Below are 25,529 nucleotides of genomic sequence, written 5' to 3' on the forward strand. Positions count from 1 at the left end.
CTATGGAAAGGCCCACAAAACAAGAAACTGATGTTTCTGGAGAAAAATGTGTCTCTCCACAGTTACCTCTCAGGATTTTAGTAGTCCTTCTCACCTTAGGACCAGCAATTGTGAGGATTCTTGATATTGCTAGTACCAGGAGTCCTATACTATTTCTTTTTAGCTGTTTTAAACCCTTTTATAACTTTATAAATAGTTCTGTTTTGAACTTTGCTCAAATATCCAGTTTGAGTGGTCAGTTTATTTTCTATTGAAAAACGGTTGCACATGGGAGAATAAGGACAAAATCCCATCAATAAATTATTGCAGAGTCAACTCATATGGAGAAAAATGAAAAAAAATATTTTTATTTTTTACAAATGGAAGTGCTGGGATTCAGCTCCGTAGTAGAATTATTTTCTGTCATGTGCAAGACCCTGGATACCATTCACACACATGCGCACGCATGCAGGGCACATACACATAGAAATATTTGAGAAATCAGAATGCAAGCATTGATATGACACAACATGTTTTTTTTTTAAATTGGTTGTTCAAAACATTACAAAGCTCATAACATATCATCTTCCATACATTTGATTCAACTGGGTTATGAACTCCCATTTTTTACCCCAAATACAAGTTGCAGAATCACATCGGTTACACATCCACATTTTTACATAATACCATGTTAATGACTGTTGTATTTTGCTACCTTTCCTATCCCCTACTATCCCCCTCCCCTTCCCTCTCATTTTCCCTCTCTACCCCATCTGCTGTTGTTTAATTCTCTCCCTTGTTTTTTCCCCCTTTCCCCTCACAAACTCTTATATGTAATTTTGTGTAACAATGAGGGTCTCCTTCCATTTCCATACAATTTCCCTTCTCTCTCCCTTTCTCCCACCCCACTCGTCTCTGTTTAATATTAGTCTTTTCCTCATGCTCTTCTTCTGTGTTCTGATCTTAGTTGCTCTCTTTATATCAAAGAAGACATTTGGCATTTGCTTTTTAAGGATTGGCTAGCTTCACTTAGCATTATCTGCTCTAATGCCATCCATTTCCCTTCAAAATCCATGATTTTGTCATTTTTTAGTGCTGCGTAATACTCCATTGTGTATAAATGCCACCTTTTTTAATCCATTCATCTATTGAAGGGCATCTAGGTTGATTCCAAAGTCTAGCTATTGTGAATTGTGCTGCTATGATCATTAATGTGGCAGTATCCCTATAGTATGCTCTTTTAAGGTCCTCAGGGAATAGACCGAGAAGGGCGATAGCTGGGTCAAATGGTGGTTCCATTCCCAGCTTTCCTAGGAATCTCCATACTGCTTTCCATATTGGCCACACAAATTTGCAGTCCCACCAGCAATGTACAAGTGTACCTTTTTCCCCACATCCTCGCCAGCACTTTTTGTTACTTGACTTCATAATGGCTGCCAATCTTACTGGAGTGAGATGGTATCTTAGGGTGGTTTTGATTTGCATTTCTCTGACTGCTAGAGATGGTGAACATTTTTTCATATACTTATTGATTGATTGTATGTCCTCCTCTGAGAAGTGTCTGTTCAGGTCCTTGGCCCATTTGTTGATAGGGTTGTTTGTTATCTTATTGTTTAATTTTTTGAGTTCTTTGTATATTCTGGATATTAGGGCTCTATCTGAAGTGTGAGGAGTAAAATTTGTTCCCATGATGTAGGTTCCCTGTTTACCTCTCTTATTGTTTCTCTTGCTGAGAAAAAAACTTTTTAGTTTAAGTAAGTCCCATTTGTTTATTCTTGTATATAACTCTTGGGCTATGGGCATCCTATTAAGGAATTTGGAGCCCGACCCCACAATATGTAGATCGGAGCCAACTTTTTCTTCTATCGGGTGCAGAGTCTCTAATTTGATATCTAGCTCCTTGATCCATTTTGAATTAACTTTTGTGCATGGCGAGAGAAAGGGGTTCAGCTTCATCTTGTTGCATATGGATTTCCAGTTTTCCCAGCACCATTTGTTGAAGATGCTATCCTTTCTCCATTGCATGCTTTTAGCGCCTTTATCGAATATAAAATAGTTGTAATTTTGTGGATTGGTCTCTGTGTCCTCTATTCTGTACCATTGGTCCACCCACCATTTTGGTACCAGTACCATGCTGTTTTTGTTAATATTGCTCTGTAATATAGTTTGAAATCTGGTATCGCTATACCGCCTGATTCACACTTCCTGCTTAGAATTGCTTTTGCTATTCTGGGTCTTTTGTTTTCCAAATGAATTTCATGATAGCTTTGTCTATTTCTACAAGAAATGCCGTTGGGATTTTGATTGGCATTGCATTGAACCTGTAGAGAACTTTGGGTAATATTGCCATTTTGATGATGTTGGTTCTGCCTATCCATGAACAGGGTACATTTTTCCATCTTCTAAGATCTTCTTCTATCTCTCTCTTTAGGGTTCTGTAGTTTTCATTGTATAAATCTTTCACCTCTTTTGTTAGGTTGATTCCCAAGTATTTTATTTTTTTTTTGAGGATATTGTGAATGGGGTGGTTTTCCTTATTTCCATTTCAGAAGTTTTGTTGCTGATATACAGGAATGCCTTTGATTTATGCGTGTTGATTTTATATCCTGTCACTTTGCTGAATTCATTTATTAGTTCTAGTAGTTTTTTTGTAGACCCTTTTGGGTCTTCTAGGTATAGGATCATATCGTCCACAAATAGTGATATTTTAAGTTCTTCTTTTCCTATTTTTATGCCTTTAATTTCTTTTGTCTGTCTAATTGCTCTGGCTAGTATTTCAAGCACTAAATTAAATAGAAGTGGTAAGAGAGGGCATCCCTGTCTTGTTCCAGATTTTAGCGGGAATGCCTTCAGTTTTTCTCCATTTAGAATGATGCTAGCCTGAGGCTTAGCATATATAGCTTTTACAATGTTGAGGTAAGTTCCTGTTATCCCCAGTTTTTCTAGTGTTTTGAACATAAAAGGATGCTGTACTTTGTTGAATGCTTTTTCTGCATCTATCAAGACGATCATATGGTTCTTATCTTTAAGTCTATTGATGTGGTGAATAATATTTATTGATTTCCATATATTGAACCAAATTTGCATCCCATGGATGAATCCTACTTGATCATGGTGCACTATTTTTTTGATATGCTTTTGTATTCGATTCGCCAGGATTTTATTGAGGATTTTTGCATCTATGTTCATTAGAGATATTGGTCTGTAGTTTTCTTTCTTTGAAGTGTCTTTGTCTGGTTTTGGGATCAAGGTGATGTTGGCCTCATAGAATGAATTTGAAGGAGCTCCTTCTTTTTCTATTTCTTGAAATAGCTTGAAAAGTATTGGTATTAATTCTTCTTTGAAGGTGTTGTAAAACTCCGCTGTATACCCATCCGGTCCAGGGCTTTTCTTGGTTGGTAGTCTTTTAATGGCTTCTTCTATTTCTTCCTTTGTTATTGGTCTGTTTAAATTATGTGTGTCTTCCTGACTCAATCTGGGCAGCTCATATGACTTAAGAAATTTATCGATATCTTCACTATCTTCTATTTTATTGGAATATAGGGTTTCAAAATACTTTCCATTTATCTTCTGTATTTCTGTAGCGTCTGTTGTGATATTGCCTTTTTCATCCCGTATGTTAGTAATTTGAGTTTTCTCTCTTCTTCTCTTTGTTAGCATGGCTAAGGGTCTGTCGATCTTATTTATTCTTTCAAAGAACTAACTTTTAGTTTTATCAATTTTTTCAATGGTTTTTTTTTGTTTCGATTTCGTTGATTTTCGCTCTGATTTTATTTACTTCTTGTTCTCTGCTATATTTGCTGTTGTTTTGCTCTTCCTTTTCTAGGGTTTTGAGATGTAGTGTGAGTTCGTTTATTTGTTGGTTTTTTCTTTTTTTGAGGAATGAACTCCAGGAAATGAATTTCCCTCTTAGAACTGCTTTCATTGTGTCCCATAGATTCTGGTATGTTGTGTCTGAATTGTCGTTTATCTCTTAAGAATTTTTTGATTTCCTCCTTTATGTCTTCTGTAACCCATTGATCATTCAGTAACATATTGTTTATTTTCCATGTGATGCTGGATTTTTCCTTCCTGCTTTTATCATTGATTTCCAGTTTCATTCCATTATGATCAGATATGGTGCATGGTATTATCTCCACACCTTTATATTTACTAAGAGTTGCCCTATGGTATAATATATGATCTATCTTTGAGTAAGATCCATGTGCTGCTGAGAAGAACGTGTATCCACTTGATGATCGTTGATATATTCTATATATGTCGGTTAAATCTAGGTTATTGATTGTGTCATTGAGTTCTATAGTTTCTTTATTCAGCTTTTGTCTGGAGGATCTGTCTAATGGTGAGAGTGGTGTGTTGAAGTCACCCATAATTATTGTTTTTTGGTAATTTGACTCTTGATCTTGAGGAGAGTTTGTTTTATGAACATTGCTGCACCATTATTTGGTGCATATAAATTGATAATTGTTATGTCCTGTTGGTGGATAATTCCTTTTAACAGGATATAGTGTCCTTCTTTATCCCTTTTGATTAACTTAGGTGTGAAGTTGATTTTATTCGATATGAGTATGGCCACTCCTGCTTGCTTCCAAGGGCCATGTGAGTGGTATGATTTTTCCCAACCTTTCACCTTCAGCCTGTGTATGTCTTTTCCTATCATATGAGTCTCCTGAAGGCAGCATATTGTTGGGTTTGTTTTTTTGATCCAGGTTACTAGCCTGTGTCTCTTGATTTGTGAGTTTAGTCCATTAACATTTAAGGTTACAATTGAAATATGATTTGTACTTCCAGTCATGTTTATTTATTTATTTATTTTAGTTTGCCTAATTTTTACTTTTTGATTTTTTTCCTCTCCCTTTACTGAGAAACCTCCCGCTGTTGGTTTTGGGCACTATTTTTCCATTCCTCTTCTTGTAGAATTTTGCCCAAAATGCTTTGCAGTGCTGGTTTTCTGGCTGTGAATTCTTTTAGCTTTTGTTTATCGTGAAAGATTTTAATTTCATTGTCAAATCTGAAGCTTAATTTTGCTGGATACAGTATTCTTGGTTGGAGACCATTATTTTTCAGTGTTTGGAATACATTGTTTCAGGATCTTCTGGCTTTCAAAGTCTGTGATTAAAAATCAGCCGTTAACCTAATTGGTTTACCCCTGAATGTAATCTGCCTCCTTTCCCTTGTAGCCTTTAATATTCTCTCCTTGTTCTGTACGTTGGCTATCTTCATAATTATATGTCTTGGAGTTGGTCTATTACAGTTTTGGATGTTTGGGGTCCTGTAGTCTTCCAGGATTTGGCAATCCATTTCATCTTTCATCTCTGGGAAGTTTTCTAGGATTATTTCATTTAATAGGTTGTGCATTCCTTTGGTTTGAACCTCTGTGCCTTCTTCTATCCCAATGACTCTCAAATTTGGTTTTTTGATGAGAACCCATAACTCTTGGATAGATTGCTCATGAGATTTAAGCATCTTTTCAGTGTTGACTATATTCTTTTCAAGTTGATAAACTTTGTCTTCATTATCTGATGTTCTGGCTTCTACTTGATCTAGCCTATTTGTAATACTCTCCTTAGCTTTTTTAATCTGGTTTATGGTTTCTTGCATTTCTAAAATTACTCTTTGTTTTTTTTTTAAGATCTCTATCTCCTGGTAAAGCTCGTTCGTTGCAGTTTGAATTTGTTTGTTTAGTTCATTTTCAAAATATACTTTCAATTCTTGGACTTGCTGTCTCATGTCTTCTCTAAAATTCCGTTCCATCTGAGTTAGGTATGCCTAGATTTCTTTCGCTGTCCATGTTTCTAATGCGTCTAGGTCCTCCTGTAGATTTAAGTTGTCCTGTATTATCTGTAATCCTTTTTTCCCTTGTTTTTTCATGTTGTTCACATTACTTTCCAGCTCTGTTTGACTGCTTTGAAACTGCTTTCTCCTATACATTTGTTTTGGCTTTGTTTATCTCTGTTGTCTCTCCTTTGTGGTAGGAGATTATGCCTATAGATGTTGGGCTTTATTGTACTTTAGAGCTGATTCATTCAATTTATAAAGGGCTTCCGGATTTTGTATGCATATAGTCGTTTGTTTTTTATTCTTAGGACTTTAGGTTAGGTGCTATGCAGGTATAAGGGTTAGTATGTCTTGGCTACTTTAGAAGATTGCTCTACTGAAGGGGGATACTAACTGTCAATTGGATCAGGGTGTTGGTAGGAGCTAGGTATTTAGCAGCACTATAGACGGCCTCAAAACATTCACCTATTTGCATTTAGACAGTTACGTGAAATGGAGGATGTAATGCTTGGGATGAAAGTTGGGGGGAAGGGGAAGGTAGGTGCTCTTGAAAAGAAAGAAGGAGAGGGAGATAGATAGCATAGAGGAGAATGGAAAGAGCAATAAAACTTGGAAGGGGAGAGAGAGAGGGAAAAGGGAGAGAAAAAAATAAAATGAAATAGGAAATAAAATTAGGTCTTAGAGATCCATTTTCTTCTCTTCCAGTAGGCAAAGCTGTGCCCTCCGGGCTGAGTTTTGCCCTCAATGTGTCAACAGCAATCCCTGTAAGGCGGTTCCTGGGAGTCTCTCAATCCTGTTGGTCCAGAGCCGTTTCACTTCTACGGCCCCTCCTCCCCTTCCTCCTGCCAGCCAGCCAGGTCCTGCTCACAGGAGGCAGTTCCCCAAGGATTTGGTTACACTTTCAGCCCCACCGAGTGCTCTATTTCCCTAACTACTGAGCACTCTCTCTGTCATTCATCTAAGCCTCAGTGCTGTGGAGCTGTGGTCTGGGAGTCAATTGTTTAATTTTTCAAGACCCCTTTGGTGGGCACACCTTCGGATTCTGGCGGCTAAGACCATTGGTGTCGCTGCTGGTGGTAATAGGAGTTGTGGGTCGAGGATCCCCTCTGCTTCCCTCAGCCCCTACAATCACAACCACTCTGCTGGTGGTAGGAGGAGTTGGGGGTCTGGAGTGTCCTCTGTTTCCCTCCGCCCCTACCGTCACACCCTCTCAGTTCGCGGTTGGGGGAGTTGGGGTTGGGGAGTCTTCTCTGCTTCCCTCTTCCCCTACAGTCATGCCCACGTCACTGGCAGTAGGGGGAGTTGGGGGTCAAGAGTCCTTTGGCCCTTACGGTCACACCCATGGAGAGATTTTGAAGTTTCCCGGTTGTTTGTATCTGGTGTGGGTGGGAGTCACACACCTGCTAAAGTAGATTCCACTGGGAAGGAACCTCTTTGGCCGAACTTTGGTGACTTCCCCTCTCTGCTATGGCAGGCCCCTGGCTCCTTGCCGGAGTGTCCGAAGGGAGGGGTGGAACTGGCTTGTCTCTGGTCTGACACAATCTCTGGTTTTAGTTCCCAGTTCGCTTTTTCATAAAGGCTTGGTTAGATTCCCTTCACGTGGTCTCAGGGGTGGGGAGCCGTTTGCCGGGTAGGCAGGGCTGTTAGCAGAGCCGGGAGGGCACGGGCCGTCTGCTGGGCCAGGTGGGGACACTTCTTGCTGCGCCAGGCCACGGGGGGCCGCCTGTAGAGCTGGGCAGCTCCGGCCGCGTGGCCAAGAGCCGGGTGGGCGGGGTGGCCTTTCGCAGAGTGGGCGGGGCCGCCAGGAGAGCTGGGATGCCAGGGGCCGTCCACCAGCCAGGCGGGGACCCCTTTCGCTGAGCGGGGCCACCGGGGACCATCTGTAGAGCCGGGCAGCTGAGGCCGACTGACCAAGAGCTGGGTGGGCGGGGTGCCTGCTTGCAGAGCAAGAGCGGGGCCTCCCGGTAGAGCTGGGATGGTGGGGCCATCTGCCGGTTCGGGCGGGCCGCGCCGCTCCGGGCCCCCGGCCGCTTGCAGAAGCGGCTGGTGGCCGTGGGATTGGACCTCTGCACCCGCCGGGGGCCGCCTGTAGAGCCGGGCAGCTTCAGCCGCGTGCCTAAGAGCCGGGCGGGCAGGGTGGCCGTTCTCAGAGTGAGAGCGCGGCTCTCGGGAGAGCCAGGATGGTGGGGGCCATCTGCCAGTTTGAGCGGGCCGCGCCGCTCTGGGCCCCCGGCCGCTTGCAGAAGCGGCTGGTGGCTGCGGAACTGGACCTCTGCGCCCGCGTGGCCGGCCAAGATCCACTTGTCTGGGACAAACTGTCACTTCTAATAAACCTACCAATTCCCGGCAGGTCTCCTCTTAACGGAATTTTGCTAGAAGTTCCTCAGTAGGTAGACTGCAGCTGTTCCAATGGGTCTTTCTGATCCCGTTAATGTGGAGACATTGGAATCGCTGCTTCCTTGCTGGCTGCCATGTTGGATCTGCCGACACAACATGTTTTAAGGACTTTGTTGCAGCCACCTGGGCTTTCTTCTCAAGCAACAACATGTTCTACCACAGCTAATCATACTAATCATCGGTGGTCCTGATTATATAATTCAACTACTTTTTTTATTAGAGGTATGCATACACATGTATACTAAAAAAATATCTGGCAAATAGTGGCTTATGTTAAGGCTATTTACTAATTTCATAAATGAAAATGCATCCATAGGTAATATAGAAATTTTAATTAGCAAATTGGTAATGTCAGCAGAGACCCAAGCTCTTTCTACCATTCTTCAAATATTGGTCTTTTACTCCTATACCTATTCTCTCTTGGTTGTAAAATAACTTTGGAAGCCCTAGACATCACACCTATATATTTGCATAGTTGTGTTTATTTGAGATTGAGATACACACACACACACACACACACACACACACACACCAAATTCTAAAGTGGGATTGTGAGGAATTAGTTTCAATAAGGGCCCCAATTTTTGTGGCTTTCCTATGTTTTATCAACATGGAAAACATTTTTCAGGAGCCATTATGTATAACTTTTCTATCTCCTTTACTAGAATTTTGTCAAAAGACAAAAATTCAACTCTAATGGATACTAGGAAATTATATGTTTGGCAAAAAGGATAGGGTTAGCTTGGTTATGATTCAGTCCTAGAACAAGGAAATAGTACATTGAAGGATCAGGAAAACTTTCTTTGTAGCAACAACATTAAGTTTCAGATGCTACAATAAGAGAGCAAAAAGGAGAAAACCTTTGGGTAATCAACTAACCATCATTTGTAAAAAAAAAATTTAATGTAATATTATTATAATTACTTATATTCTTTAATTGTACTTGACTAATTATATATTTCTATTCCCAATCTCAGTGGGCTGCACATTTTATTCAACAGATATTTATTGAGTTTAAGAATGGACAAGTTCTGACAGATACTGTGATAGAAGGAATTTATCTAGTATTTCTTACAAATACCTAATTAGTACATCCATCAAATTTACTTTTTAGGTGCTTAGAATCAAGAAGGACTGAAAGAGATCAAATTAAATAGTCCATGCTTTAAATTTTAGAATGATGGTAATTCAGATTCTAGTTAAAATGTGTAATAGAAATGATGCCAAATTTCTTTTGAAGGTGATAATTATTAGCAAGTTTCTATTTTGGAATACAATGTATTCCTCTACAAATTCCATTTTTCTGGTTTTTAATTCTGCTTTATCTGGAACCACAATGAAATCAGGGTCACATATTTCCTCTTACATTCCCAACTCCAAAGTCTGTCTCCTTTATTTTCAAATTATCTTTTTTTTCTCCCCCACTTGTTCTTATATTCAGTGCATCTCAACATTTCAAAGAAGGTCTCAAATTATGGTGTCAAAAATTCTACACAATACATAGGTATATAAATAATCTATACAACTAGCAGGCATGGGTATTTGACTATTGATTAACACATTTCCTTTTTAATTAAAAACTTACTGTCTTCACATTTTTGCTAATATTTATCTTTCATTTCAAACTTATAATATGATACCTACAAAATAACCATTTGTTTATCTGGGTTTTAAACTATATTCCCTGACTCCTTGATCCAGGAGCCACTTATTAATCTATTTTATATTTTTGCCTCATTTAAAAATTTCCTAAGAAATAAAGTGGCAGATTTTAATAAGACAAGCGGATATAGGGTCAAAAATAAGCAGATAATGGTAATGTCCTTGTTTTAAGATAGTACTGCTATGAATCTGATGTTAAATTTTTATTGTAATCAGTTAAATCTTATATGCTAAAGAACTTTAAAATATTATGCATATAAGAAGTATGAATATTATTTAACGTGATGACTGTCACATATCTAACATTCTTCTCAGTTCAAGTTTCACATTAAATATTAACATAGATATTTTTAACCCATATCCTAAAGTTAAGTATTTTGGTTTAATTTTGATAAATCCCTGGAGGTACTACTCATCTCTTCCAATGATATTAACCAAAATGTTCGACAGTTGAAATTTATTGAAATACATTCCCTCTAGAGCTTTTTACTTTAGCTCTACTTCAACCCAGTCTTAATTCAACCATTTCACTAATTCCTGATATAATACAGATGCTAATTGCTCATCAGGTTAGCCCTTCCTAGACTTTTATATAACTTTTTATTATAAATGTAAAGATCATAGTAAGCATATTGTAGTCAGATTTTTGCATGTGCCACATAAATATAAAGCTGAAAAAACATTAACCAAACCATTATAAAGGCAGCAATAGAATTGCTGAGGTAAAAAAAAAAAAAAAAAAACTACAAAGGAATACTAAAGATCATGGACCTTTTATAAATAAAGCTTGTTTCAAAATAACTGTATTTTTTTAACCTACAAAAGATAATCTCAATCAATTTTATTGCAATTGTATGTTTCAGAGTTAGAATAGTGATACCACCTGTTATTGGTGATGAGTCCTGCTTCCCCACGTGTTGAAGTTTGAACATTAGAGAAGCATGCCAAGACAAGCATATGAAGCAGGGTTTATTTAAAAAGGGGTAACAAAGACTTCTCCCTTGAGGAAGAAGGGGGCCATACCTGGTATCCTGGTACCCCAAGAGAGGAAGTGTTCTGTCCTTTTTATATGTCCTAGGCTTCCTTTGTTCTCCTGCCTTTTCCCCCTTATCTTTCTCCTTCCAGCATATGTGACTAGGCCCAGGAAATGCTTGGTGGGGTGGCCAAAAGGTGGGAAATAGGTGGGCTGAAGGGGGAAGGGCAGGATGGAATCACATTTAATCTGTATAGCACTTTTGGCAGTATGGCCATTTCACAATATTAATTATGCCTGTCATTAACAACCTTATAGCTCCCTGTAGGGACAGGAAATTCCTGGGACAAGTTACATTGGCAACAGGTTGGAGCAGGGGCAGGTTCTTGATAAGATCCCCCAGGGGACAGTCTCCAACTTCCCAGACTCAGTCAAAATTGGCCTCCTAGATACAAACTGATTTGATTTACCTAGCTACACTGACTGGTAATTCTGGCTTCAATAGTACAGAAGGCACACTTTGCTATGTCTAGGAGATGGCTATTTAATCGTGTTTAACCAAGGATGGCACAGTGAACCCCAAGTATTATTTTTTTAAATTGTGCATAAACATATTTTATTATAAATAGAATAATGATTATGTTTCTAATTCTGCTCTATAAAAATACTGTAAGACAATGATCAGTTCCTCATAGGGTTTGAGATTTTATCTATTGGGTCATCTATTTTCATTGATTTGAAATACAGCAAGAAATGCATATTAATAAAAAAAAACAAAGTGAAAGAAGTATACAAGAAACATCAAGAAAATAATATAAACGTATATCTTTCTTATACAATGGCCAATTGAATTGCTTTGTTTCTTGGAAATTGAACTGTGGCTTATATTCAAGACCAGATGAACATCCTATTATTTTATACCTGTGATAAATTAATCTCAGGAAAAGCAATTTGACATCTGCAAAATTTTCTCCCATCAGGTAGAGTATCTCTTATGCTTTCCACAAAGATAGGGAAAAAAGAAGAAACCCACTTCTTGTAAGCAAGTCAGTATAAGAGAGAGAAACCAAAAATGTTTGCAAGTATGGGTAAACCTGGTATATACACATGTGTGCGTGCCTAACTTCAACAAAAGACATAACATCATGCATTCATATACTTTTATTCCTGCACTTTTGTTTTTATTGCTATTTTTAGAAGGAATAAAGAAAATTCTAAATAAGAGAAAGTAGCATATATTATTAAAACTCTGAAAGAAGAAAATCCTTTAAGGGACCACTTAAAGAACAAATGTATGCTAATTACTAGGAAATCCTTAAGCCTTAGAAACAAAGAAAGTCTCTGAGCAGATCACAATGAAAATAGACATGACAAAAAGATAATTTTTACATATAAATTTTCACTATGAGCACAAAGGCTTTATAGAAGTAGACAACAAAACATGATACTTGACATAAAATCTAGAAAAAATAGTATTTAAAACCAAATCAGTGAACAATGAAGGATGACATAAGAAAGTATAAAGCTATATGAAATGATTGAATAAGTTATTTTTGTAGTCCATATTCAAGGAATAATTTCACTTGGAATGCACCAATTTCATTTTCAGATGAGCTGTTCTGGAGAGCATGTTCCCAGTCTTTCACAGGATGCACATATGGCACCTATTAAACCCTCCTTGCAATGATTTATATACAAATGCTGTTATTTGTTTTTCTAAAAATTCCCTCAACTTCTTAATAAAATGGAAAATCAGTTTTTCCCAGAAATCATTCATATTTATCAATAAAAGCTTAAAAGGCTTCATGAGGCAAAAACTGTATTTTTGTTTATATATTTTTCATCTTCTATAGTTTACATATGTAATACAGGATCTTATTATTGTCTTCTTTTAAGCATCTTATTTCATTTTTTTACTTGTCCCTTATTTATATCACCTTTGTAATCATTAACTTTAAAAAATTTGTTAAGATATAATATAAATCTAGATTCTAAGAAGAAAATATATACTCATTATAGATATTTCAATATAGGGATTACAGTAATATCTCTGTGCTTAAAAATATTGAATACTGCAACAGTTGATGTGAAAAATAAGGCAGCTACTAAGTGGTCAATAGAAGAGCTGTATATATTCTGTAGATATAATGGGAAAAGGAATGATTTGTGTTCTAATCAGGACAGAGAAGGATAACATGAGATTTCATTACACTACTCAGAATGGCACTTAATTTAAAACCTACTAATTGTTTATTTCTGGAATTTTCCACTTAATATTCTCAAACCATGGTGTTTAATAGATAACTAAAACTGCAGAAAGTGAAACTGTTGATAAGAGAGGAATACTATACTCATAAAGATACACAGAAGCTAAAATGAAAAACAAAGGAAGATAAAGACTCTCAAGTACTATCAATGTTAGGAATTTAGGCCAACCTGTGGAGTTGAAGAACATAAAATATTGTTAGTGGTGTTATGTGAGAGTTGATAAAGTGGAAGACAGTCCATGAGTCTGACTCTAGGTGACAGGGAATTCAGCTTCTGCAAGGGAAAGCCAGGTGAAATGCTCTCTCTTTCCGTCTCTTTCTCCACCCTTTAGGCTCCATCTACTGCCTTCCTTTGAGCTGGACCCAACCAGCATCCTATCAACAAACTAACTTTGATGATAAATTCTAGAGGGAGCAAAAACAGGGAAGGAAAAGGATTAATAATGTAACTGGAAGATGGTTTGAATAACATCTGCTGTTTTGAGACTGAGTTGACAAATGTGATGGAGTGACTGAAAGTGATCCATGAAGTAAAAAAAAATAAAAATAAAAAAAAAATCACTTAAGGAAAATAGTATAAAAACATAAAATTAAAATTATAAGCTTTCAGAATAAAATGAACACCAATCCTGTACTATGTGGTAATAACTATAGTAACGTGATCCCACAAAAATTTTATTTGCTTTTCACTCCCCCCCGCCCTTTTTTTCCTTTGGGGGGTGGTGGTTGCTGGGGAGTGAATTCGGGGCTTTACACATGGTAGACGTGTCCTGTATCACTTTTACAACCCTAAAAGTATTTTTAATTTATTAAATATATGTATGTGTGTGTATATACATGTGTGTGTAAATTGTTCTAATATATTATTTTAATACTACAACCACAAATTAATATTTTAATGTATAATTGACAAATTTTATCAATACTGACTTAGAACAAAAATCCTCATTTATCTTTCAACATTGTTGTAATCTTCACAATAAAAAAACACAATTTGTAGAAAACTTTCAAAATTTTACACTATTAGTACATAAGATAGGAAATAAGAAAATGCACTCAGATTATCCCTGATAATTTTTCAGCTCTGTGTGTGTTACAATGAAGGTCACTTACATATGAGAAAACAGAAATTTTATCTTAATTCCAGTAATACCTAAGTTTTATCTCAAAGGGAAAAAAAAAAAAACGGCCATCATTGATATGCTTCCTCTAACTGTATTTCCTACTAAACTTTGTCAGCTATTCAATGGGAGATTTGAAATTGAGGAAAGAGATTAAAAGATTTCTTTGTGATGTGAGTAGTGTTATTAAATCGATTTCCATGATTTCAAGTGTTTCTTGAGTGTCAAATCTGAATGATTCATTATTCATGTTTGCCTGAACCCACAGACCGAAATATCACAATTTCTTAATGTTAGCAAGACAATAACATAATATCTTCACAAGATTGAACTGGGATTCAAGCAGAGATAACCAACACAGGGAGATTGTGTTCACTGTTTTGTGAAAGAAACTGATGAAATATTATTAAGTACATTTAAAAATCAGTCCTAATTCTGTAGAATATCATAAAAAAATACTTCCTGTGGGCCAAGGCAAGATAAGCATAATGGATACGCTAGTTCTGTGTGCCAAAAATAAAGATACAAAATTCAAGATTTTGAATAACAATCATCAGCTTTGTGTCTGTTGGAGACATAAAATAGTTTTCAGAAAGAAAACATCATAATTTCTGATTTCATAAGTTATTTGAATGTGCCCAAATGTCTGACAAATTTATTCCAGTCCAGGCTGCCATTCTCAATGACTTACACATCTAGAAGAAGAAAATAATTTTTATGGTTTGGAGACAATGCAAGAAGTTTCAGTGAAGAAATAATCAGCCATGAAAATTTTAATCCAATCAGTGAATTGATCACTAATGGGATTAACTGAGTGGTGACTGGTGGTGGGTGGGGTGTGGCTAGAGGAAGTGGTTAATTGGGGGCATGGCTATGGGGGTGTATATTTCTATCTGGCAAATGGAATCTCTCTCATTCTCTGCTTACTGATCATGTTGTAAGCTACTTCCTTCTGATACACTCTCCTGCCATGAAATTCTGCCTCAAGGAATAGTGCTGACCTTCTATGGACTAAGAATTCTGAAACCATGAGCCTTCAAATAAATTTTACATTCCTAAAATTATTCTGGTGGGCCTTTTAGTCACAACAGTGAAAGATCTGACTAAAACAGTGATTCATGGTGGACCCTGACAACTTCATGGTTTTTATCCATTAATCCAAATAGGTAGCATAGGTAAAATTTGCAAGATATCAAGACTTTTGTGTGATACAATTATTACTAATAATTAAAATATTAATTTTGTAGATGATCATTGGTAACTCTATATATGTGTATATATATAACTATATATATTTATAACTATATAAATATAGTTACAAATGCATAATATATATGTGTATACACACTCTTTTGTGTGTGTACTTAAACATGGTGTTTGAAAATAGTAGTTAAAACATGACAAAATTGAGAAATACTGCTATAAATAATATAACATAGAATTGTGAAATGCCATCACAAAACATAAAGAAACAGTGAGTAAATCTTGAGGGAAAATACTACTATATGTATCTGTTTGTTTATTTGAACAATAAAACATAAAATTAGATGAATCTTGATTAATATATTCCAAAATGTGTCCCAGTGAACTCTAGACCTCTGGATAAATTTTGGGAATTCTACATCATGTAACCATGAAATGAGGAATTACAGTGCATTAAAATACATGATAGATCCTTAAGTTAATAAAGATTATAATTTAATTTAATCAAGGATTTTCAAAATACATATGATGCATTTATAAAATCTAACCATTCTTTTACTAGCAGGACTTGTATGCATTGGAAGATATTTTGGGAGAAACGGTCTATGTTATTTCTTTCCTAATATTGGGATTTAAAGTGAAATAATTTAAAACAAAACTAAAAGATTATAAAAGTTGAACTTTAAAATATAGCAATAATTATTTATTCAGTCTCTAACAGAATCTGTTTGTCAGTCCATGCATCTTCTTAAGTCAATCAACTCAATAAAATAGTTGGTATAATAAAATTAAACCACTCACTGGAGTGTAACTACTCAGCATATTTAGTTTTTCAAACACAGTCCTTTATCTCCCTCACCATTCCCTCTTATAATACAATTGCATTTCATCCTCAAATCTTCTGAAAATGTTTTCATAGGTACAGAAAGCATCCTTATTTCAAATATCATATGCAAGTTAAAATGAAAAATTTATTTCACCTTAATTATTTTCCCTCCCTATAATTAGAAGCTAATCTTATCCACACATAGCTGCAGGCTCAGAACCAGTAAATGCTTGACTGTCGAAATGATTGGGGAACTTTACTTTCTGATAATTACAAGATATAATTACTTTGGAGCTTTCAAAGACCTTTCAGTGATTAAGGAAGCTTTTCTAATTCAGTCATAACATTTGTATTACTAATAAACTAAGAAGTCCTACACTCTAATAGCTGACAAATTTGAAAGAAACACCAATTCTAAAAATAGTTTTGTAGGCTTGAGGGAAAATCATTTCAGTATTTAAAAGTATTGCATTCTATAAAATGCAACTTTGTAAGTTTTCTTTAATAAACATGTAATCAATTAAGATGTATAAAGTCAATGTTATTGGCATATTTTTTCAAATATCATATCTAGGAAATATGGAATAATTAACAAAATATATGTCCAACAATTTGGAAGAATATGTTTTCTTTTCAAGCAGCACTAACCCAACCCAAGTAGAGGAGTCTTAAGTAATTTACTGCCAGGGTAATTCACACAGCAATGTGTCACCAAGCATTTGAATGCTTTAAGAAAGTAGGAGCAATTTCATTTTCTGTATGACAGAGTGTATGACAGGAAAATTGTTGCTGAATTGTAATCTGAATGTAGGAAAAACCAAAAGTAGGAAACTCGTGCTTGAAAGTTGAGGAAAGTAAGTAATTTACTGAAATTATAATGCAGGTCTACTTTCTTCATATTGAAAGTAGTTTTTTTTTCCTAAGTTTTCACTGTCAGTATGACTAAAATGTGGTGTATCAGTGCCAGTGGGAATGGATATGTGTTAATAACAGCAGACTCGGCAAAGAAACTGAAATGTGTATATTAGTGCAGTGTTCTTTCCAGTAGAGACCTAAGAGAAAATTTGATAATGATGTTTATTTATCCCTCAACATATGTAACTGGAAGGTCTTTATGTGTACACGAACCTCAGATAAATTTTTTTGAATAATAATGTGGAAGATACAGAGATACTTTAGATTAAAAGAAGTAGAACCCGAACAAAGATGTGAACACAGTTCTTATTGTAGTGTTCAATGTGAAGTTCTTTTATAACATTACCAGATGTCATTTACCATCTACATTTTTATGACAAGATCTATATTTAGACATATTGTCTAAGTTTGCACCAATAACTGTCTTTTGGGGTGAAAGTAGTCTGAGAAGTAGATATCTTCAAAGATGCATTGTGACATCATCTTTGCACTTTAATTATGAACCTCTGAGTCCTTGCCCAATTTCAGCCAAGAGTTATTTGTCTTTGTTATCAACACATACTTCCTGTATGTCATGAATTGTTCCAGGAAAACTATGTTTAATCTGTAATCTTAATAAGAGATTGCTAATATAGATGCTATTCTCTTTTTATAGGTAATGAAATAAAGTTGCAGGGAATCTAAAGTATTCCCAAAAGTATTACCAAATTACAGAAGCAAGATTCAAACTTAGATCTCACTAATCCAAAGGCTGATTCTAATGTGCATCAAGCTGTGTCTTTTGATACATGTCTTAATCCCACTGACTTTTAATTTCTTTGAAGACATAAAGGGGAAAGCCATTGCTTATATAACTTATGCAGTCATTGGATTAGTAAAAAGAATATAATAAGTGGAATATGTTTTATAACTCAAGATATTGATAAATATCTCATTTTCTTCATTACTTTTCCTTCATGTGCTAGGTTTTATTAAGTAGATATAGTAGTTGGATTCCATTAGTTTTCTAGAATAAAATTATCCTACCATAAATTTGAACTGAAACAAATTCTACATATTATTCAACAATAAAATACAAGTGGATGTTCTTCTTAAGGACAACTAATTTTGCATTTTATTACAGAAAATAATATTCCAACTAACAAATATTTCTTACTTAAATTGATAATTACTTTGAAAATATTCATTTTTAAAGAAAATTGTTTCAATGGAAATTGTTGTGTACTTTCATACAATGAAGAAATTTCCCTAATCTCACATTAGTCAGTGTAGTAAAATCTGTCTTCTCAGTAGGTGAAAAAGTAACATAGTAGAGCATCTAATTCTTTCTTATACTTCATTTTTATCTCTGTTCTTGTTTCAATAATTCCATAAACTGTTTAAAATTATTTTAAGTCTGAAATTTCATACAAATATAGAAAAAACAGAAGGAACCAAGGAAATTGATTCATTTCAAGCAAAAATTAAAATAAATTTAGTGTTAGTGTTCAGAAAAAGCACAGTTCAAAGAGCTACTCTTTGTTCTTTTGATATATGAGTTGCAATGTCCAATTACTTCTATAAAGAGCAGGCATATGAGCTTTTCATTCACAGATATGAGTTCAGTATTGTTACTATCCCTTATTAGCTGAGAAATCTTGGAGAGTTTATAAGTTCTTGATAAATTTAGTATTTGCCTTCTAGATTTTCTGTGAGGAAAATGAGTTTATTCATATGAAGTAGTCTGAATAGTTTCAGAAAGATAGCAAGGAATGATAATATGTGAAAAAGTAGGGAAGTGCTTCTTATAAATTGCTATGGCTCAAATGTGGTTTGTGTCCACCAAAACTCATGTTGAAATTTCATTCCCAGTGTAACATTGGTGGGAAATTCAAGAGATAATGAAGAAGACATAAAGAGGAATCAATGTCTTTCCCTCGATAGTGTGTTAGTAATTATGAGAGAGGATGATTATAAAAGCTAATTCAACTTCCTGGGCTTTTCTTGCTTTCTATTTTTCCACATTTCTACCAAGTTATGACACAGCAGGAAACCAAAAAGATGCTGGAGATTTTTTCTTGAACTCTCAACCTCCAGAACTGTGAGCCAATATAAACTTGTTCATTATGAATTACCCAGTCTCAGGTATTTGGTTATAGCAAAAGCAGTAACAGATTATATCAGAAAGCACTCTTAATACAGTTTATATTAAAATATTATTTCTGAATTGCAAATTATGACATGTTATGTGAGTATGAGTTTGCTTTATATTCTTCTTAAGTGCTGGAAAACTCACAAAATATGCTTTACTGATATGTTTATGATATATTTGTATTGATAAAATATTTTCTCCTTATTTTATATAAAAGAAACTTATGCATCATTAAAAAGCTGGTAAACTTTTAAACATGGCTTTCAGATAACTCTGAAAACTGTGTTACAAGTAAACTCTAGAGAAAATTGGGGATGATAGAATAACTCTGAAGTGCATTCCACTCATCAAACACAACTGTCCCACCTAATTTCTGCGTATTCCCTGTACCTCCTGCTAAATTCACATATCTCTTTTGAAAAAAAATAGTAATGTACTCAAATGTAGGCATTAATGCAGGTTATTTCATCAAATATAAGGAGATAGAACAAAGAACACTATCTTTGAATTTTATTCTTAGAAACTGCTAAAAATCTTTACAGAAGAGTATGGCAGTTTATCCATTGTCAGGCTATAATCCCATAGAAAAGGATTTTGAAGGGGCAAGATTATTAGCAAAAGGAATTGTTCAGGGGTGATTGTGGCAATAGAGGCAAGAGAGAAAATGGAGGTATAGACTATTTAGTAATATAGTTAGGGACAGAATAGGTATATTCATTGGTAGCGAAAGACATGTAATCAGAGAACAGTCAATTTTCCCCAAAGCAAGCATTGTTCTCCTTTATTAAATTCAGAACACAATAAAGTGCAACATTCAGCTACTAACTCAGCCTTGATTAAATCAAGTTGTTCAGTGAATGATGGTAACTCCTCAGGGTGATTACAGTGGACATTGTGGTGTTCCACCTGGATCCCTCGTTAGTAATGAAAGATTTACTGAGCCAAAGCTTCAAGATACTTCCAGAAGACAGTCCTCATCTGACAGTTCCCTGCTAAAGACAAATTGTTACATAGAAAGTCACAGCTACTTATGTTGGTATCCTGCATCAAATGATTGATAGTAAGAGGAATAGAAGGACATGGCCTCCCTCCCTAACCCAGTGATTTTGAAGGGATCCTAACTCTAGAGCTCTCTATAATGTTGACTGAGGCCTTCCTTGGGACTGCATTGCAGCTTGGCTTCTCTCTCTCTCTCTCTCTCTCTCTCTCTCTCTCTCTCTCTCTCTGAAAATCTGCCCTCTCCTTCCCTTCCACAGGTGCTAATCCCAAGGGCACTTTCAAATAAATGTTCTACATTTTAGATGACCTCAGTTTAGCTACACAGCCTCCCCTCCTGCTTACTTTATGCACATACTGTCATACCCACCTTTCCCTTCTTGCAATTCTCAGGCTTTTCCTCCTCTCTGGGGATTGAAGCATCTGGTGCCTCTGTTTAGACTACCCTTGTATCTATTGTTCCATTCAGAGCTTGTCTGTTCACATCAGTCCAATGCCAAGTTGATTACTTTTGGGATATTTTCTCCACATCTATCATCCTGAATTACAGGTTTTGCTCTTAGCTCTCCCAGTACTGTTTAGAGACAGACTCTGTTATTACATATCACACAAAAGTATTATGATTTTTCTTTTATAATCATTCAATGGGAGAAAAAAAATTAGGAAAGGAAATCTCTATTCTCCTTTCTTCAATGGAGCATATTCCCTGACTCAATTTTTTTTATTAGTACTTGTCAATTGAATAAACTGAGGAAGTTTATGAGTGAGTGAAATAATAAATGAAGAGTGAAAGTGATTCAAAGTCCCTGGAGACATATTTCAGATATTTTTATGGTCATCATTTTCAGTTTGTCAAACAACTAATTTAATAATAGTAATATTAATAAATTATAATAAGAATAAGAATATTATATCTAGTACTAATATATCCCTAACTTAGCATCAGGAGTTATGATGAGTGACTTAAATGGATTATTATGTTTCCTCCCAGTTATATTCCTGTGGGTTACTACCATTATACTCAATTTCGTTGAGTATAATGAGAGAAGTTGGGCAATTTACACTGAAATTTGAAGGAAACAGAAATGAAATTAAAGTCATTCATCATTAAATAATCTTCATCTCAGCAAAGGCATTTTAAATACACTAGTCCTTACTGACTTTACTTATTATATGAACAAAACTAAGGACACAAATTAGAGGAAAATATCCGAGACTAAGAATTGGATATTGAATCAATAACTGAATGGCATGTACAAATAAAAAATCTTTAGTATCTACTTCCATCATATATAAGATTTCAAAGTCTGTAGCCAAAGTTGACACAATTAAATGAGACATTCCGTTCATGTACAGTAATTGTTGATTCCCTCCCTCTCCTTGCCTTCTTTCACTCCATAATGATTTTTCTCTATGATGTACAGTGTTACTTTGGGAATTTGTTTTGGTTTTCTCACTAAATGAATATAGCTGTATGCTTCATTCTTTTATATAAATCGCCATGATCTGCCTCTACTTAATATTAATTAAAATTAATGGTAATCTTAATTTTCAACTACATTTTTGTCATGATGCATACACTTTGTCTTTTAAAAATGATTTTAAAGGCAAATATATCATTATAAAACTCATGTCTAAATAATTATATTGAGATTCAGAGAGAGAGAGAGTGAGAGAACACATGTGGGCAATAGAATAACATAGCACAGCTTTCAGGGGGGTGGGGACATGGAAATCAAAGTATAGTCTGTTTTTGTTTTCTTTACTGTCAAACAAAAAAACTTCACAGACAAAATTTACTTGGAATTGTTCAGTAGTAGACAACCATTACCTCAAACAAAAGCTTTTTATTAGCCTATCAGAAACCAAACATCAAAGAGAATAGATAGGAACGTTCTGAAAGTTGTTCTGGGTATTTGTTCAAATGGCATATCACAATATCTAAAATTGTCATCATTGAAGGGCTTTTCTGGTGGATAGACTCTAGTGGTTAATATGCTCTACCACAACTATTCTGAAATTCACTTTTAAGAAATCAAGATGTCTATCCTCTTAGCTCACTTAATGTTTCAGAAGCAACATTCTAGCTCTTCATCACTCTTGATGTCTTCATTCTGACACTCTATTTGACTTGCACCAGGAAAACATGAGTCTGCTAGCAGTGAGGAGAGGTCTATAGTTGGTGGGTATTACCAATAAAAATTCCTTATTCCATCACTAGGTTGTTAGCAAATAAGGAAAATTATATAAGACTAGTTCAGCCAGGGTGAGAATATGTGTGTGTAACAGATTTTTAAAATGAAAGAAAATAACATAACTCCACATCGAAAAACTTTAAGTAAGGCTATTATCATTATAGGTAAAGTTTATGAAGAGAGAGAAAATTTGTAAACATTTGGAATGACACTGGTCAGCAAAACATTCACTCAAGATAAACTCAAAATACTAAATTTACATAACAGAATGAGAAAATTTTATAGAAGTTTTAATAGCTTTTTATTATATTTAATTTTAATTTATAAAACATGAATAATGTGGATATTTGTGAGGTACTAATTAAAAATTTTGGTACACATTTACATTGTATAATGTTTAAAACAGGTTAAACACATCTGCCTCCTCAAAAATTTATGATTTATTTAGGGTGAAGACTTCCAAAATCTTCTCTTAAAGGAAGAGTACATTATCAATTATCTGTAGCCATCCTACTGTCCAATAATACATTAGTACTTCTTACTCCTGTTGAATTATAACTGAGTACCTACTCATGTAACTCCCTGCATCTCTACCTTCCTGCAATGGTTTGGATGTGTGGTGTCCCCTGAAAGCTCATGTCTGAGACAATGCAAAAAGGTTTGGAGGAGAAATGAATGGGTCATTGTTTAACCTAATCAGTGATTTGATCTATGATGGGATTAACTGAGTGGTAGCTGGAAACAGGTGGGGTAGGGCTGGAGACAGGTGGGGTGGGGCTGGAGAAGGTGGTTCATTGGGGCCATGGCAATACAGTGTATATTTTGTTTCTGGAGAGTGGCATTTCTCTTCCCAGAAAGCAGTTTTCTGATCATCATGTGAGCTGCTTTTTTCTGCCACACTTTTCTGCGTTGATGTTCAGTCTCATCTCCAGCCCTGAGGAATGGAGCCTACTGTCCATAGACCTGTGACCTCTGAAACTGTGAGTGCCCAAATTAACTTTTCCTCCCATAAAATTTTTCTGGTTGGATGTTTTAGTCACAGCAGAAAACAACAACAACAACAACAAAAAGAAAAACGACGAAAACTCTTCCCCACCAAACATCCTGACTTCTGGTAACAAAATGTTACTTTTTATTTACTTCTATGAGATCAATTTTTAAACTTCTACACATGAATAAAATTTAAAGACATGTGTCTTTATAAATCTAACTGACTTGTTTCATTCAGTTTAATAATTAGTTTCATACATGTGGTGGTAAAATTCATATATATCTCCACAATTATAAATTTTATGTATCTCCACAATTTATATATATCTTAAGTTCATGGTGACTTAAGTTATTTCATGGATATTATGACTATTTCAGAGAATATAGAATTGCAGATATCCCTTCCATATACTAATTTCATTTCCTTTGGATATGTAACTAATAGCGGGATTGCTGGGTCATATGATACTTCTTTTTTTTTAATTTTTTGTTTGTTTCCACAATGATTGTACTAATATAAATTTCCATCAATAATATGTGTGCGTAACAGCATTTGTTTTTCTCCACACTCTTGCCATTGCCATTACTTAATCTTTTTGAAAATAGCCATTCTTACTGGGGTGAAGCTAGATATGATTGTGAATTTGATTTGCATTTCTCTCGGGATTAGGGAAGTTAAACATTTATTTTTTCACATGCTGCCTTCTATTTGAATGTTTTATATTGAGAAATGCCTACTTAGATCCTAATCCATTTTTTAAATTAGTTTTTTTGTTTTGACTGTTCAATATGTTTTAGTCTCTGATATATTTTGAATATCTACTCCTTTTTTATTTTATTATAATTTTTTTATTGGTTGTTCACAACATTACAAAGCTCTTGACATATCATATTTCATACATTAGATTGAAGTGGGCTATGAACCCCCAATTTTACCCCAAATGCAGATTACAGAATCACGTCGGTTACATATCCACAATTTTACATAATGCTCTATTAGTAATTGTTGTATTCTGCTACCTTTCCTATCCCCTACTATCCCCCCTCCCCTCCCCTCCCATCTTCTCTCTCTACACCATCTACTGTAATTCATTTCTCTCCTTGTTTATTTTCCCATTCCCCTCACAACCTCTTATATGTAATTTTGTATAGCAATGAGGGTCTCCCTTCATTTCCATGCAATTTCCCTTTTCTCTCCCTTTCCCTCCCATCTCATGTCTCTGTTTAATGTTAATCTTTTCTTCCTGCTCTTCCTCCCTGCTCTGTTCATAGTTGCTCTCATTATATCAAAGAAGACATTTGGTATTTTTTTTAAGGGATTGGCTAGCTTCAATAAGCATAATCTGCTCTAGTGCCATCCATTTCCCTGCAAATTCTATGATTTTGTCATTTTTATTGCTGCATAGTATTCCATTGTGTATAGATGCCACATTTTTTTTTTATCCATTCATCTATTGAAGGGCATCTGGGTTGGTTCCACAGTCTAGCTATTGTGAATTGTGCTGCTATGAACATCGGTGTGGCAGTATCCCTGTAGCATGCTCTTTTAAGGTCTTCAGGGAATAGTCCGAGAAGGGCAATAGCAGGGTCAAATGGTGGTTCCATTCCCAGCTTTCCCAGGAATCTCCAAACTGCTTTCCAAATTGGCCGCACCAATTTACAGTCCCACCAGCAATGTACAAGAGTACCCTTTTCTCCACATCCTCGCAAGCACTTGTTGTTGTTTGACTTTAGAGTGGCTGCCAATCTTACTGGAGTGAGATGGTATCTTAGGGTGGTTTTGATTTGCATTTCTCTGACTGCTAGAGATGGTGAGCATTTTTTCATGTACTTGTTGATTGATTGTATATCCTCCTCTGAGAAGTGTCTGTTCAGGTCCTTGGCCCATTTGTTGATTGTGTTATTTCTTATCTTATTGTCTAATTTTTTGAGTTCTTTGTATACTCTGGATATTAGGGCTCTATCTGAAGTGTGAGGAGTAAAAATTTGTTCCCAGGATGTAGGCTCCCTATTTACCTCTCTTATTGTTTCTCTTGCTGAGAAAAAACTTTTTAGTTTAAGTAAGTCCCATTTGTTGATTCTTGTTATTAACTCTT

The sequence above is a fragment of the Spermophilus citellus genome (assembly GCF_964194105.1).
Source record: "Spermophilus citellus genome assembly, chromosome: 5".
Classification (NCBI taxonomy): Eukaryota; Metazoa; Chordata; class Mammalia; order Rodentia; family Sciuridae; genus Spermophilus; species Spermophilus citellus.